The 13,011-nt window shown below is 43.6% G+C and overlaps 1 protein-coding gene across 1 annotated transcript in view; it reads left to right on the plus strand.

Annotated features, from left to right (window-relative positions):
• The window catches only part of RIMS2 (regulating synaptic membrane exocytosis 2), an 867,608-nt gene that overhangs the window by 457,378 nt on the left and 397,219 nt on the right, over positions 1-13,011 (plus strand). The gene's annotated exons all lie outside the window — the stretch shown is intronic.

The raw sequence follows: 13,011 nt of genomic DNA on the forward strand, positions 1-13,011 counted from the left end.
ATTCACCGCTCAACCATGCATTGCATCCCACCACGTTTCTGTAATCCCCACTATGTCCAGGCTGGTGTCAGCCAGCAGGAGGGTGACTTCCTCCTGCTTGTTGCCCATACTACGAGCATTTGTGTAGAGGCATTTGAGGCCTCCTGTGGCCTTGCCAGGCTTCTCCCTTTACTTCCTCTGTCCTGAACTCATGGGCAGGTTCTCACTTTCAGGTCCATTTTTCTATCTCCTTCATCGATTGTCAAACCTTCCTGTACCTGTAAACTTTAAGTCTCAGTCTGGTAGCGTTGAGCCATTAGCTCAAGATCCACTGTTCTGGCCCTAGCTTCTTGGGCCCCAGCCCTGTCTCTGCCCTTCTCAGGCACTGTTTTGCCTCTGAGCCCTTGGGCCCTGTCTCTGATCCTCCTCAGGCACCACTAAGACCTCTACCTTCCCAACAGTCCCAAGCACAAAGCACTGGGCTAGCTTATAAACAAAGGAGCAATGAGAAGGAATGAGCTAAGGGTCCACTTAGCAACAGCCTCTGGTATGATACATATCCTCCCTCCCAATAAACAAAACAAAACAAAACAAAACAAAACAAAAACTCCCAGAAATTGGAAGTAGCATTCCTGCTAATGATAGTCGCTCTTTTGGTATTAAAGGCTCACCAGCAGGCTGCCTTTTGCTGCTTGGCAAACTTTATCTCAGCTTCCCTGCATCTGTGTCACCATGCTTTCACTTCAGGAAGCCCAAGCTGTGGCTTCTACCTTTCTCCACAGATGTTAACTCCAGTCCTGCTTGGATACTCTTGCCTCCCCCTTTCTGGTCCTCTGGTTGGGGTTTATGTAGCCAGCTGTTTTTTCCCCCCTCTCCTGGGCTCAAATCTGAGCACCTGTGAATGAGCTGCTACTCACTTAATCTGTGAGCCCTTACACTACTGCTCTGCTGCTTGCCTTTTCATTTTTAGAGACTGGCCCTCTGTTCCTACCCTTTGTCTCTCTCTCACTTCTCAGTTCCTCTCCTCTCTGCCCTCCATTTCTTTCTTTCCCTTACATTCAGTAACAGGGTAAGGGTTCCTTGTTACAGACATTCTTTACTGGAGTGAGTCTTTATTGGCCCTCTTCCTTTTCCCTCCCCTGGCCTTTGCTGTGGCTGTTACTTGTTTCCTTCTGCTGGTGAATGATGTGGGTTCTCTCAGGACAACAGTGGTCTAGAACCTAGGTCTTTCATTTTGTTTTGAAAAAAAAATCTTGTCACTGGGCCACTATACAATGTGGGTGTCACCATCACATTGTCTTCTTTTGAACTACATGCATCTTGTCAGTATCAACCATGCAGTGTGACCACTCCCCATCTAAGGAATTGGGATTAAGTGGAGTTTATGAGTCTCCCAGACGGAGTGGATTAAAACAGAGTGTCATCAGGAGTTAGGTTTTCAGTAGCTGGTCTGTACTGCTTCTGAGCATGCAAAGCAGGCCAAATCTAGGCATCTCGGGTGCTTATACATGAGTGCGGAGTCTGTTCCAATGCACTGTAATTGCAGTGTGTTGGAGCAGACTTGATTAATCAAATAAGAAAAAAGGGAGGACAGGTTTAATATAAAGGACCATACAGGCCCTTCTAATTAATCAAATCTGCTGGAGCATGGTAGTTACTGCACTCCAGTTAGCCCCTGCATCTTGTGTATCACCATGCTTCGAAATGGTGGTGGGGGCACTTTATTTAAAGCTTGTCAAATGAGCTTTAGATAAAGCAATCCCACTGCCATTTTGAAGTGTGGGGATGCTGGTACGTGAGATGCTCTAGGTACTTTAATTAGAACAGCTCTCAGAGCCGCTCTAATTAAAGCATGCCCCAACCCCTGAAGCACGTATATAGATGCCCCTAGGGATCTTTTTAGGGCAAAATAGAGGTGCCTAATTAATTCAAGTACCTAAGCAGCTTTGTTGCTCTTAAGTGATATCAATTTAGATAGCTCTTGTAACTAATTTTAGTTTACTGATTTAGAGGAGTGATTCAAAAACAGGGCGCTTGCAGCACCATGGAGTGCTGCAATATCCTATAATGGCTGCCATCAGTATAATCACTTCTAGGTATACAAATCCCTACAGATGATTCACAAGATAAACCCAGAGATTTCAAATAGGAATCCACAGTGTCAAAAATATTATGGCCAGTTATAGTCTTTATGAGTTCTTTGTAATAGAAGAGTTACTCTATTTTTTTTTCACACTTAAGAAATGAGTGGAAGCTAAGAACTGGCATTTTCTGAGGGGTGCCTTGAAACTAAAATGGTTGAGAACCCTTGCTTTAAAGACTGATTAGGATCTGGCTTGTATGGTCCTTTATATTGAACCTGTCCTCCCTTTTTTCTTACTCAAGCCTCTGGTTCAAATACCTACCAGCATGCCATTGCAAATCATACAAATTGTGTTTTCCAGTTTGATATGTCTCCCTTACTTTCATTCCTAGTAAAACTTTGATCACAATCTGTGTGAGAGATGGACTGACTTTAACTTACTTTAGATATAGAAATAGATATGAAAATTAATTTTTCAAATGAGTTGCCTGCAGTCGAAACCCTGTTGGGAAAGCACACATAAGAAAGCAGTTGCAGAATGCCATGCCAGAACTCTGAACACTGATGTTAAAGATCTCTAGGTAAAAGGTAAAGTGAAAATTAACAATAGAACCCATTTAATTCTACTGATTCGGAAGCCTTTACATTACAAGTGAGCTACACGTGTAGTTTATGGAAGCAAGCATTGTATTTGGTTTAAGGGTAGACCAAATAATTCATTTTCTTACAATATTTTTTCTTTAAGTTGTTCCACTTTTATTTTAAAGTTATGAGGATGGTCAAGAGATTTTTAAATGCATATTGTGCCTTAAAAATCCAAAAGAAAATCAGATTTATACTACAATGGAGCCTTTTCTGAAACATTTACGGTAGGCTGTCCTGGGGGTGGGGTGGGGAGCATAAATGGAAAATGTATTAAGTGAACTTCAAGGTTTTCTTTAACTCTTTGCCACTAATTCTGTGGGAAACTATGATATGACTCTTGTGTATCATAGCTGCATGTATATATTCAGCTTCATGTATCCAGATCATGTCTGGGTGTCTTTGTTAAAGAGAATTGCCGTGTTTGAGTAGCTGGTTTTGATATGTACAGAAAGATGCAACATCATGAAGATTTTGGTAAAAATAAGTGACTTGCACTTGGGATACTTGCAGGATCAGCTTACACTCAGGGGAAAGATTTTGATATGGCAATATTGGAATTGCAAAGACAAAGCTCCTTTTCTGAAGTACTTCCACAGGAACCAGGAGCTACTTTAGATCTTTCCTGTTTTGATTTCAAAGACTAGATATAATTCCTTGACCTTGATTTCACAAATCAAATTATATAGCATTTCACTCAATAAATATAACCTTGCAATGAAGATTGCCTTCAGTTAAAAGAACAATAATATAAAATATGTAGTATTGTTGTGTTGGAGGTTGATCTAGTAGTGTAACTGAGGCTTGGGTGAGCAGCACCAGCCAAGGGGAATAGTCTAAGGAAAGGCATTTTGTACACAAAAGCTTGTCTAACATCCCTCACAACTATACAGTTAGCTCAGTAAAAGTTATTACCAAAAAACCATTGCTTCTTTGCACATTTCCTGAGGCAGCATGGCTGCAACAGCATTCTAATCCAGGGGTGGGCAAAATACAGCCAATGGGCCAGATCCAGCCTGCCAACTGATCGGATCCAGCCTGTGGGGGGGCACCCACCAATTGATTGGGTCTAGCCTGTGGTACCTCACATGGGGCTGAGCTCCACCTGTTCCTGCCCAAGGTAGCCCACACCACAGTTCTACCCATGCCCCCTGGCCCCAGCCCTGGCCCAGGCCCCGGCCCTATCCAGAGTGCACAGCTTCCTGACGGGGCTGCTCCTGGTGCAACTGCAGTCACTTGGGTGCTTCTCAGTTCCCCCCCTCCCTACTCCAACATCTCCAGTGGCTCCTCCTGCCCCCCCGTGCTGCTCTGGGCAAGAGCAAAGCTGGAGCTGGGTGGCTTCTGCCCCAGTGCATGGGGCTGCAGATCCAGCTCCCAGCTGCCTTCCGCCCCCTTAGCTGCTCACAGGTGGCTGCTCATTGTGCCAGGTGGCCAGAGTGGGTGGAAGGGCCTGGGAGCTGAAGCTGAAGCCCCACATGCAGGGGTAGAAGTTGCCCAGGTCTTCCCTTCCTCCTGGAGTGGCACAGCAGGGGCTGGAGGAGGAGCCACTGGAGGTGTGGGGAGCTGAGCAGCATCCAGGTGGCTGCAGCTGCACTGGGAGCAACCCAATGGGAAGCTGTGCATGCTGGCTGGGATTGGGGCTAGGGCCAGGGCCTGCAGGCATGGTTGAGAATGCAGCATGGGCTGCCCTGGGCAGGAGTGGGCAGGGCTCGGCCCCATGTGGAGCAGCATGAGGGCAGCTGCAAACTGCACCTGGACTGCACAGCCCAGGAGACCTCTGCTGCATGTGTCCCCTGTTCCCCTCCCCCAACCCCAGCTGGGTCCCAGGACCTAGCACCCAGACAGTCCCCCTCCCACATATACACATGTGCATGCCCCACACACCCCACACCCCTCACACACTCACTCCCCCACACAATATACAAGAAAAAGACTTGATTTTGCACTATCATACATGAAGTAATTATTTTCATCAACTGATTACAATTAGCCTCTCTGATCAAAAAAGGTGAAACATCTTTTTATAAGGTAAGTTTGTGCATCAAAAACATTTCAAGTTGTTTTGCTTAATTAATTAAAATTTTATATTCTATTTTGTATAATTTTCAGTTAGCAACCCAATGCAGCTTCTTGAGCAAAAAGTTAAATTATCTAGTAAATATGTACTATATCATTCTTTGTTTTCTAACATACAAAAAAAGTTAAATAGGAGTTGAAAATATTATGCTATATAATTGCTTTAATGGATGTAAATAGTTTTAGTGTACCTTCCTAAGTATGAACAAGGAATTCAGTATAATACAGGCTCTAAATAGACGTGTTCTGATGATTGTACTAACCACTGAGAATGAATATTTATTGAAATCATGACATAAATCACTTTGTTTAATCTCTCTGCTCTGACTGTTTAGCCATAAAATGGACTGGGTCTGTCATCAGCTGATCACGACTGATCACCTTCACCATCTGCCGAAAAGCTGTCAAGTCAGTCAGCAGTGCAGAGGTCCTCAACTTCAGGAGGGCTGACTTTGACAAGCTTAGGAGACTTGTTGGTGAGGCCCTAAGGGACCATGACCCCAAGGGGAGGGGAGTCCAGGAAGAGTTCTTGCTCCTCAAGGGAGCGATCTTAGATGCACAAGCTTAGGCTATTCTGTTGCAGAGGAAGGGCAGCAAAAGGGCACAGCAGCCCCCTTGGCTCAACAAGGGGTCCTCCTACATCTAAAAAGACAGACCTACAAAGGATGGAGGATGGGATCCACCTCCAAGGAGGAATATGTTGCACTGGTCTGGACCTGCAGGGAGCAAATTAGGAAAGCCAAGGCTGCACTGGAACTCCAACTGGCTACAAGTATCAAGAACAATAAAAGGTCCTTTTTCAGATATGTGGGGAGCAGGAGGAAAAGCAAGGGCAACATTGGACCCCTGCTAAACCAGAAGGGAGAATTGATGACCGACGCCCTGGAAAAAAGCCAACTTACTAAATGGGTACTTTGCGTCAGTCTTTCACAAGTCCCCCGGGATGCCCCTGCACATTATAGGACAGGGATGTCTAAGTGAGGGTGGTTCCTTGTCCTCTATCAATGCTGACCTCATGAAGGAACACCTTGAGAGGCTGGACACCTTCAAGTCAGCTGGCCCTGACACCTTACATCCCAGAGTACTCAAAGAGCTGGCCTGCGTCATAGCTCAGCCCCGGCACTAATCTTTGAGAGCTCCTTGTGCTCTGGTGAAGTGCCCAATGATCGGAAGAGAGCCAATGTGGTGCCTATCTTCAAGAAAGGGAGGAAAGTGGATCTGGCAAACTACCAGCCCATCAGCCTGACCTCCACCCCAGGGAAGGTCTTAGAAAAAATCATGAAAGAGACCATTCTTAATGGACTGGCTGATAGCGACACCCTGAGGAATAGCTAGCACGGGTTTGTTGTGGGTAGGTCGTGCTTGACCAATCTCATTTCCCTTTACGACCAGATGACATATCACCTGGACAAGGGGGGAGAGGTTGATGTCATATATCTTAACTTTAAAAAAGCCTTCGATCTGGTATCCCATGATCATCTTTTGGCAAAACTTGCCAACTGCGGCCTCGGTTCCACCACGATCCACTGGCTGGGGAACTGGCTCTGTGGTTGGACCCAGAGGGTGGTGGTTGATGGAAGTCAATTGTTGTGGTGCCCTGTGACCAGTGGGGTCCCTCAGGGCTCTGTCCTTGGACCTATTTTGTTCAATGTCTTCATTAATGATGTGGACATTGGCGTCAGAAGCAGACTAGCCAAGTTTGCCGATGATACCAAACTTTGGGGTAAAGCATCCACACCTGAGGACAGTGGGGTAATCCAGGCTGACCTTGACAGGCTCAGCAAATGGGTGGGCGAGAACCTGATGGTATTTAACACTGAAAAATGCAAAGTTCTCCACCTTGGGAGAAAAAACCTGCAGCATGTCTGTAGGCTCGGCAGTGCTGTGCTGACTACGGACGAAAGGGATATGGGGGTCAGGACTGACCACAAGATGAACATGAGCCATCAATGTGATGCTGCGGCTAGTAAAGCGAGCAAAACCCTGGCTTGCATCCATAGATGCTTCTCAAGCAAATCCCATGACATCATTTTCCTGTTGTACTCGGCCTTGGTGAGGCCGCAGCTGGAGTACTGCGTCCAGTGTTGGGCTCCACAATTCAAAAAGAATGTGGAGAAGCTTGAGCGAGTCCAGAGAAGAGCCACGCGCATAATCAGAGGTCAGGAAAACAGACCTTACGATGACAGGCTGAGAGCCATGGGGCTCTTCATCCTGGAAAAGCGCAGATTTGGTGGCCGCCTATAAGTTTATCAGAGGGCTCACCAGGATCTGGGGGAACGTTTGTTCACCAGAGCACCCTAAGGGATGACAAGATTGAATGGTCATAAACTCCTACAAGACCGTTTCAGGCTGGACATAAGGAAGAATTTCTTTACTGTCCAAGCCCCCAAGGTCTGGAATGGCCTGCCGCTGGAGGTGGTTCAAGCAACTACTTTGAATGCCTTCAAGAGAAACCTGGATGTTTTTCTTGCTGGGATCCTATGATCCCAGCTGATTTCCTGCCCCTGGGGCAGGGGGCTGGACTCGATGATCTTCTGAGGTCCCTTCCAGCCCTAATGTCTATGAAATCTATGAAATCAGGACAAAGAAGTCTCACCAATAACAGTGTTGTCTGCTGCTTGAACGTAGGCAAAGATTAGTGCTATAAAAGGCTTTCCTGGAGAAAAACAAGTGTTATTTTTTCATATAGTAATCATAAATCATACCCCAAATCAAGTTGTTAATATTGATGGAATTGTGCAAAATCTGTCTCTCCTAGTCATTTTATTGAAGTCATTCATTGAACCTCAAAATCAGCGTGGGTGTATATGGCGATAAGTGCTTCTTATGGTAATGGACAATTTTTCTTCACATAGTGTCTCAGACAGTACTTGTAGGGATATGGTTATTAGTTTATATTTTCTAATAAATAATAATTATAGTCCATTCCATTAATTTACATAGTATTTGGAGCTTTTGTTTGGATGACTCATACTGCACTGATAAAGGAAAAGTCTAGATGACCTAAAATGTCTTTTTCATCCCTTAATTCTATGATCATTCTTCAGATTCTCATGGAGAGCTGCATGTTTTAATTCCTATTCCCAGCTATCACAGAATAGGATCACCCTGCATGTATGCTTATGGGAAGAAAGTAAAAAACAGCAGGGCATACATGATGAGAAGAAGACTCTCTGGTTGGATTTGCTGCTTGTTATTTTTCATAGTTTGAGGTGTTGAGATTTTAGTGAACATTGTGCTCACTGTAGGAGGCCAGACTAAACTGAGAAGGAAACAATTGGCTTCAGAAAAGTCCGGGATTATAACAGTAGAAAGAAAGAACAAAAAAATAGATGGTGAATTGTGAGTGGTTTTAAAGGAGCCAGCAATAACCTCCTCTCTCTATTTCTGTTTCTCTTGTTTCCATTTTACTAGTAATTACCTGAAACAGACATTTTGTCTGAATAAGAATTATCTATTGGAAGGATTAAGAAAAGCAGCAGTAATGAGAGAACAGAGCCAGACAAATTATATGTCAAAATACAGGGTGGAATTATTGGGAAAGATTGTTTACAAGCTACAGGGACAAACTGAATCAACAAAATGAAGTTTTTACTTCTGATTGCTGCTGTCTTTACTGGGGAACTGGAATCCTGCTTGGCTGTGGGAAGACTAATCTCTGTTGACTTTATACCAAATATATCTTGTTGACTAGGGGGCGCATGAAATAATTATTAGTGCAAATTTAGATTCTCTACTTATAACTTACTAAAGAATAATTGTTGTTGCTACAGATTTTAACATAAATGTGAAGTACACATGTTTAAATGGTGTATTGAAAATTGTACCAGACATTTCTGTCTATATTAAAACATTCCAGTAAAGCTTTTGGACACCTATACACCCTTGCATATTCGCTTTGACTTGTGCTAATTAACATGCATCAGAGCAGACTTGATTAATCGAGTCTGCTGGAGCATGCTAATTAGCACACTTCAGCAGTCTCCACATCACATATATTTAGCATCCCTGCACTTCAAAATAGCAGCGGAACTGCTTGAACTAAAGCTCATCAAATAAGCTTCAGTTCAAGCACCTCTGCCATCATTTTGAAGTGTGGGATGCTAAACACACATAACACTGCAGGCGCTTTAATTAGGGTGGCTCTCAGAGCCACTTTAGTTAAAACTCCACACCCCCCACCCTGTAGTGTGTGTACAGATCTTTTTTGATTGCTGAATTTGCTATTTTTGTACTTTTAATTAGAACAACCCTGAGAGCTCTTGGGTTGTCCCATGTATCAGTGTCCCTGTGCTTAAAAATGGTGGTGGGGATTCTTTAACTAAAGCTGCCATTTTTAAGTGTGGGGACACTGATATGTGAGATGCTGGAGTCTGCTGGAGCACAGTAATTACCATGCCCCAGCAGTCTTGATAAATTGAGTACATTGGAGCAGCCTCACTGCTCGTGTATAGGTGCCTTTTGATTCTTTCTTTGCTATATCTACCAGTAGTTTGTGCTGTGTCCACAAGAATGCCCAGTTTCAAGTAGAGTGGAACCTGGATCTTTCTTATCTGCTTAGTTCACAATCTGCTTAATTTGCAGTGGCTTGCTCAGTGATGCATAAGCAACTCAGCTGTTTGCTGAGGCTTTTACTTCAAAGGGCACTGCTTCTCCACTCAGTTGGAGCTTATAAGCAGTTCTGTGCAGCTATTTGCTGATGCTCTCTTCTACTCCTGGTTAGCTGGAAAATCCTCATTTTTGCAGGGGGTTAAGCAATTTTACTGTATTATGAATTGGATATAGAAAATTTTCTCATGCTTAAAAATAAATGACATGTCTAAAAGGCCCTAGGAAGAAACTGTTTCCATCAGCTTGATAAAAACTGGAGAGGTCAAAGTGCCAACAAAGATTGGAAACCATTTGTGTTTATGATGTTGCTTAGAGATGTGAAAGTGAAGATTTTTTTTCACTCAGGTAATCACATAATACAGATTACTTAGCTGATGTAAGTATCTGTGACAAATAAAACTTAAAAAATATTCAAATTATTTACCTGCATAGACCCATGTTTACAAGTAAAAGTTTTAACAGATAGGAATTTGGGCATCTATGTTTTACTCTGAAAAATGGGGCAAATACAGGTTGTGTATATTTCAGTCTTAAGTGTGCCAGTGTAACCACCACAAACTGCATTTGTACTAGGAGGGGGTTTAGGAGGCATAACTAAAGTAAAGGGATACCTATGTATGAATGAAGACCACCCCCCTGGTACTGTCTGCTGTGGTCTACTAAGCACCCAACAGGTGTGCCTCAAGGTTCCTCTTCCAGTGACATCATTTTGGGATAAACATAAGCTGTGATTTGGTGCCTTAAGTTCTAAAACCTCACCTGGACCAACGAGTTTAAATGTGGTTCTCTAATGTTCGATATTTACATCTGAACTAGTTATCAGAATGAAAGTGACCTGGTTGTCAAAAATACCGAGCAACAGCAGCTCTGTATTTTGGTAAGAAGCTGGTAAGAATTATCAGTGCACCTTGAAAATAATGCCAGTTATATTTAAATGCTCCTTCTGGATTTAAGTGCCTAGATTTAGGGACTCAAGGGAGAAAATGCTGTGAAGAAAGCAGTATATTCCATCATACTTTTAGTCAATAGTTTAATACATGCATTAGGGCACAGGTGCCCAACATTTTTGGCCTGTAGGCTAGATGATTGGTGCCTGTTCCCCCCTCAGGCTGGATCTGGTTTGGAGGCCCAATCCAGTTGCACAGTGCAGTGGTGGCCCAGCTGGGACCCAATTAAACCTCAAGGAAGTGGTCTGGCAGGGGCTTGATCTTGCAGAGCTGGACCACTGTTGTGTAGCTGCATCAGGCCCTGGCTCAATTCAGCTGTGTAGGAATGGGTTCCAGTCCTTCTGTGTGAAGCTGGCTCAGCAAGGGTTGGCTACATGGGGCTTGGAAATGTGGTTGGGTTTGGGGAAGGAGGGAGGGTACTTGCAGCGTTAAGAGCCACTGCTCCCTTGCTGCCACAGGTCTGGACCCAGGCCAGATTACATGGCTCCCTGGGTCAGGGTTAACAACCCTTGCAGAGAGTCTTAACATCTTTGATTGTGTAATGTAATTAATTTTCCTTTCATGTTAAAATGCTTTGTAATATACTTCTACATTAGGGTTTAAAAGGGAGATCAGATGGTCTAGGAAGGAGCTTTTCCTGTTTTCCCGTTAGTAAGGATGATCATTTACAGAAGGCCATAGCTATATACTTATTTAATAAGGGTAAAACTCTCTAGGGCTCATTTATGACTTACCTCTGCTTGCATTGAAACCCTGTCATTGATACCAGAGGTAGAGCACCACTGCATACTTTAAAAAGGAATGTGCTACAGGTTTATGCAGAAAATAATTTTTGAATACTAGAAGCAATGTTCTGAGGAAATTTAAATTAAATTAAATTTTTAATTTAATTTAAGAATAGGATATTTGTATATTTAATGATTTTTCATTTGTGGGAGTACCAGATATATTTTAAATATTCTACTTTTTAGTAAAATGGGAAAAAAGAAACATTTATTTTAAAACATAACTAATGCATGTGACAAACCATAGGGAGTTTGATGGGGGGTCTTTCATTTGGGATCTTGTTTTGCTTTCAGAGAAATCAAGCAAAACTCCCAATGATTACAGTGATGACAGGCTCCCAACTTTGAAAAGTTAAATATTTGGAAAACTTAAATTTCCATATACTTTCCATTAGATTTTTTAACACTAGTTTTATGAAATCAAAGGAAACTTTACATGCTTAAATAGGTCAACAGAACATCACTAGTTAGACTTTCACTGTAAATTCAGCTGTGATTACTATTTTATTAATTGGGTAAAAGGGCACCCTAAATAAAGTCTTGCTTCCTTGTTTTGCATGCAGAAATCAACTCTGACGTTAACTATGAAGTTGCCACTATTGCCTCCATAATTGATATCTTGGTTAAATGTGCTGCTGGAGGCTCACATACAAGGGGATTTATCTTGTGAGCAGGAAGAGAACAGTCATGACTCTTTTAAATTTCCTCTTGTCTTTTGGGTTATAGGAATGCACAGACACGTACCAGCCAGGGGCCCAGGACAGTTACCACATGCAAAGGCAGTGGTAACTTCTGGTTGTTGCTGCACTTCTGGCATGATTTTGCAGCTGTGGCAGTAGCCATTTTCTTCTGATGCCCTTCTTTACAGGTTGGCACCTAGTGCAGCTTCCCCAGTCATCACATGCTAGTTATACCTCTGGAATGCAAAGGGCCCTTTCCCATCCCTCAACCAGAAATGTATCAAGGACAGCTCACTTCATGGGCTTTCAGAGAGGGGGCACAAGGCTTCTTTTGTTCAGTAGCTTTCATCCTCAGAGAAGTGGAAGGTAGTATGGTCTCAGCAGTGGGCTGGGACAAGTTTTTAAGGGAGAGGGCTTATGGCAGCCCTTCCTAACAGGTAGGAATTACCAAGGAATGAATAATGACCTATATTGTATAGGTTCTTGCTTGTTAATGAAAAAAGATGAGTTATAAAATTATGGCCTAATTAAATCACATTTCTTACATCTCTTTTTTCTTTCTGTGTGACCAACACAGGACTTAGTTGCACTTTCAGATTGCAAGTAAATATGCTAGGCTACCAATCAGGAAGAAAGACGCACTGGGCTAAATCCTATTTTACCTTCATGTACCGAAGTAGGACTTACATAGCTATATAACTGCAATTTTTGGCACTTATGCATAATTTTAATTCCATGCTACTATGCTTACCTTGCATTTCCCTGCAGAATGTGCTCAGTGGGCTTCACTGTAGCTGCATAACTCTCTAGAGGGAGCAGCCACACACAGACACACACACATGCAGATGCAGACAGACACACACACACAGACACACTCAGAAGCAGAAACATACCCAGACACGCCCCCCTTGCCCCCAGCAGGTAAGCGTGTGTGGAGGGAATGGGTGGGTTGGGGCCAAATCAAGAATGGCAGGGTGGGGGGGGAGTGTGTCTCTGTACCCACTCCTAGAGCAAGGCCAGGGGGGCAGGGCAGTGGTGGGCTGCACACGCACTGCCCAGATGGCCAGACACTACTCCCAGGCCACTGCTGCTGCTGTGCCCCACATCACTTTCTCACAGGCAGTTGCATGTGTAGCTTCACAGGCTGGTGACTGGCTTTGCGCCCAGCCAATTGCATGCCGCCCATCACCAGCCCATGGAGCCACACA

Source organism: Crocodylus porosus, unplaced genomic scaffold (assembly GCF_001723895.1).
Source record: "Crocodylus porosus isolate Cpor-Errol unplaced genomic scaffold, CroPor_comp1, whole genome shotgun sequence".
NCBI lineage: Eukaryota > Metazoa > Chordata > Crocodylia > Crocodylidae > Crocodylus > Crocodylus porosus.